We start from the raw sequence: 4,718 nt of genomic DNA, 5'->3' as shown, positions 1-4,718 counted from the left end.
TGTAACGTGACATAAAAACTCCTTTTTTAAAATGAAAAATCTTATAAATCGAAATGAAAACTAAACGAAATGAAAAATATTATAGAATTCTAAATGAAGCGAAATCTACTAAAGTTTTATAGTACAAAGAAGAATTAGATGAATTTTATCAATATCCGAATTTATTGTATATAAAAGAATACAAAAAAGTAGGTTAATTTCTTGATTTCTTCCGCAGAGATCGAACTCTCCCAATTTTTTATTTCTAAAAAAGATATTATCAATTATGTAAAAAACAAATAGAGAAAAGCCGGTTATCGGATTCGAACCGATGACCATCGCATTACAAATGCGATGCTCTAACCTCTGAGCTAAACCGGCTAATGTAAACGAAATATACATATGCAGAAGAATTGAATGGGATCTTAGTTATCAATTTTTAGTTATTTATAACAAAATTCAAATTAATACAAACATCAAAAATAGAGAAAGAAAATATAGAAAATCAAACCCAATTTTTATTATTTCTATTATTTATTTTATCTGATAACATAAAGTGCAAGATAATAATTAATATTATATTAATATAATTTATTTAATATAATTTATTTCGATCTACTATTCTAGATATATATTATTAAATTGATTTCTTTCAAAAAGATTATTTATTAGTACTTAAAGTAAATTTGAATAAATATAAATTTTAGTAAATATTTATTAAGGAATTCCATATTTCTAAGTAAATGTCTAATTCTATATTATATTCAATTAAAAGAATGGTTTTTTTTAGCCATTAGATTCGTTTTAGTTATATAAATTGTATATGAATAAATGGATTGTTTATTTTCTTTTGTTTTTTAAGCAAAAAACAAAAAAAAAGAATCAACCATTCGAGTATTCTAAATTGTATGAAAAAAGAAGATAAGTAGGTACATAGAAGATAAGTAGATATGTGGTCTATATCTGTGTATATTGAATTGTTAATATATAGATATTAGAATTAGTTCTGATTCAAACAAATAAAGGTATCCAATATAGATGAAATAAAATCTATAAAATTGGAGAAAGGGGTTTTTAATATTTAATAAAATAATATGTATTTAATGAATTCAAAAGTTCCCGCATAATTCTCACAATAGAAATGAAAAAAAAGCATTCTATTATAATCAGATTCAAATAAAAAAAAAGATGGGGATATGGCGAAATTGGTAGACGCTACGGACTTAATTGGATTGAGTTTTGGTATGGAAACTTACCAAGTTATAATTTTCAAATTCAGAGAAACCCTGGAATTCACAATGGGCAATCCTGAGCCAAATCCTGTTTTCTGAAAACAAATAAAAATTCAGAAAGTGATAATAAAAAAGGGATAGGTGCAGAGACTCTATGGAAGCTGTTCTAACAAACGAAATTGACGACTTTTTTTATTGCATTAGTAAAAGAATCCTTTCACCAAAATTACAGGAATGGATCAAAGATAAACATTTAGAAACATATATATATACTGAAATACTCTTTCAATTTGTTACTTTTTATTTTATTATTGAAGATCTATTTGTGATAAAAATATTCACAAATGAAAAATGTGAATCAAATCAATTCGAAGTTGAAGAAAAGATGGAATATTTATTGATGAAATTATTCACTTCATCATAATCGGCTAAAACCCTTGAAGAACTGATAAATCAAATGAGAATAAAGATAGAGTCCTATTCTACATGTCAATACCGACAACAATGAAATTGAAAGTAAGAGGAAAATCCGTCGACTTAAGAAATCATGAGGGTTCAAGTCCCTCTATCCCCAAAAATACTTTTTCATTTTCTAATTTTTTTTCCTATATCCTCTCTATCTTGAAGTCCTTATTTATGTGTTTTATTTGATTTATTATTTCCCAACGAAATTGGAATTTTTATTTTCATCAATTTCCTATCTATCATAATTTTCTTATCTATCATAATGACAAGGGACGAGTTTTGGAATAGATATAAATATATATGTGAAACACATAGAATTTTTTTTAATCAGAAATGTATAAATTAATATCTTATTTTTTAGCAAGGAATTTTCATATGCGTAATTAACGATTAACAATAAAAAATAATTATTACTGCCGAAACTCACTTACAAACTTTTTTTTTACTTAGTTGATATAGATTCATTAACATAGATTTTAAAAATCTTTTAAAATCAAAGTATTAAGCTTCAAGAATGGTCGGGATAGCTCAGTTGGTAGAGCAGAGGACTGAAAATCCTCGTGTCACCAGTTCAAATCTGGTTCCTGACACAAGATTCATTTGTATGAGTATCTATCCCCCATATTCATTTTAATGAATATGGGGGATAGATACTCATACAAATTTGTGTTCTTCTAGATTCTGATACATAACATTTCTTTGATCTATTTAGGTATCTGTAGATATACTTTTCCTAGATGATTAAAGAATAGATGCAATTTTTTTTTAGGTATATTCGCTTATCTATAGTATCTATATATATATATAGATATAGATATATAGATAATGAATTCTTTATCTATTTTTTTCCTTTTTTTCTGCGATACAAAAAAAGGTTTCTATTTCCATAATATTCGAGTGGTTTAATTAGTTGGTTAAAAGACCTAAAAGTCGAAGTTCTGGGGTGGAGTGAGAATATTAAGAATTCATCTGAGAAGGATTACCAAAATAGAATCGAGCCCTTTTCTTTGTGTTTTTTTTTTCGTGGCCGTATAATTGATGGTGATGTGCACGTTATATAGTTTATTATAAAGATAAAGAATTAGTTGATTATAAAGATAAAGAATTTTTGCAGTTCATCCTATTTCTTTTATTGGCTTGGCTGATAAGAACTCAGTATTGTTTTTGTTTTAGAATCTTAAGAAACTCCTATCCTATTTTAAACCCTATAATTATTCATTCTATTATTTCTGAATTTTGTGATTTCTCACATAATAATATCTGAATGCAACTTCCATTACTCTGCCTGATTTATTGTCAATCAATTATTTTGTCTGATCTATAACAGAATGTACTTATATTCTTTGACTGGGGTTGCAGAAGTTTGGATTAGTTTATTATTTTTATCATTTAGTGAGCATCTTGTATTTCATAAAAATTTGGAGCGATATAATCTTTACGCAAAGGCCATCCTATCCAATTTTCGGGCATTAAAATACGTCTTAGATGCGGATGACTATCATAAGAGATTCCCAACATATCATAAGATTCCTTTTCTTGAAAATCCGCACTTTTCCAAACCCAAAAAATCGAAGGAATTCTGGGATTTTTTCTTGATACAAATATTTTTATGCATACCTCTTCGGGTTGATTTATACCATACTCTATTCTTGTAAAATGATATACACTAGCTAAGAGTCCTCCGGGTGCTACATCACAGGCACATTGAGAACGTAGATAATTGTAACCATATACATATAAAATGACAGCAATGGAATGCCAATCCTCGGGCTTTATTTGTAAAGTCTCTATTCCTAGGTAATCGAAACCCAAGGATCTATGAATTAGTCCATGTTTGACTAGCCAAGAAGACAAACGACCTTGCATTTTTTGCTTCTCCTAAATTTTTTTTATGAGTTTGGTATTAGTATTTTCTATTACGATGAAATTTTTAAAATACGATGAAATTTTTAAAAAAGGAATTGCTTTTTATTATTGTACTTTAAAAAAATGTGTTAGACGATATCTCTGAAGTAGATGGCGGTTGATAGAAAAATTCTTGACCATAATTGCCAGTATAAGTACTGTATCCAACATGAAACTTATGGTTGGTAGTAAAACATCTATTCTCTCGTTGAAAACTCATTGGATCTTCATATATTTCTCGAGATATTTTCTTACGAAGTTTTGTTATAGCATCTATAATGGCCTCCGGTTTAGGTGGACAGCCCGGCAAATATACATCTACAGGAATTAGCTTATCTACGCCTCGAACAGTACTATAAGAATCGGTACTAAACATCCCCCCCGTAATTGTACAGGCTCCCATAGCAATAACATATTTAGGTTCGGGCATTTGTTCATATAATCGAACTAAAGAAGGGGCCATTTTCATAGTTACAGTGCCCGCTGTTAAAATTAGGTCCGCCTGCCTAGGACTCGATCGTGGTACTAGTCCATAACGATCAAAATTGAATCGTGATCCTATTAATGAAGCAAATTCAATGAAGCAACAACTCGTACCATAAAGAAGCGGCCATAAACTGGATAATCTTGACCAATTTGAAAAATCATTTAATGTCGTTGAAATAACTGAATTTTGGGTTGTTTGATCAAGTAAGGGAAACTCAATGGAATTCATAATTGTCTCAATATTTTTTTTTCTAATTGTCTAAATAGTCAAGAATTAAGACCATTCTAATGCCCCCTTTCGCCATGCATAAACTGAACCAACAATTAGGATAAGCACGAATAAGAAAGCTTCTAAAAATACGGATACCCCTAATACATCGAAACTCATTGCCCATGGATAAAGAAAAACCGTTTCAACATCAAAAACAACAAAAATGAGAGCAAACATATAATAACGGATTCGAAATTGTAACCAAGCATCGCCTATTGGTTCTATTCCGGATTCATAACTAGAAAGTTTTTCCGGTCCCTTGCTAATGGGGGCTAAAATTCCAGAAATTAGAAATGCCAAAATAGGAATCAAACTTGATATTATTAGAAATGCCCAAAAAATATCATATTCGTAAAGAAGAAACATAAAAGTACTCCTCT

At 29.0% G+C, this 4,718-nt stretch overlaps 2 non-coding genes across 2 annotated transcripts; one reads left to right on the top strand and one right to left on the bottom strand.

The window, feature by feature from the left end:
• Window positions 1-287: 287 nt before the first annotated feature.
• TRNAT-UGU lies at window positions 288-360 on the bottom strand. Its single transcript has one exon. It is a non-coding gene; the product is annotated as a tRNA-Thr (tRNA).
• Window positions 361-2,193: 1,833 nt separating this feature from the next.
• On the top strand, window positions 2,194-2,266 carry TRNAF-GAA. Its single transcript has one exon. It is a non-coding gene; the product is annotated as a tRNA-Phe (tRNA).
• The last annotated feature ends 2,452 nt before the right edge of the window (window positions 2,267-4,718 follow it).

Source organism: Vigna unguiculata, unplaced genomic scaffold, assembly GCF_004118075.2.
Source record: "Vigna unguiculata cultivar IT97K-499-35 unplaced genomic scaffold, ASM411807v1 contig_649, whole genome shotgun sequence".
NCBI classification, from domain to species: domain Eukaryota; kingdom Viridiplantae; phylum Streptophyta; class Magnoliopsida; order Fabales; family Fabaceae; genus Vigna; species Vigna unguiculata.
Note: the sequence above shows the minus strand (reverse complement) of the source record. Positions and strands in the feature narration are given on the sequence as shown.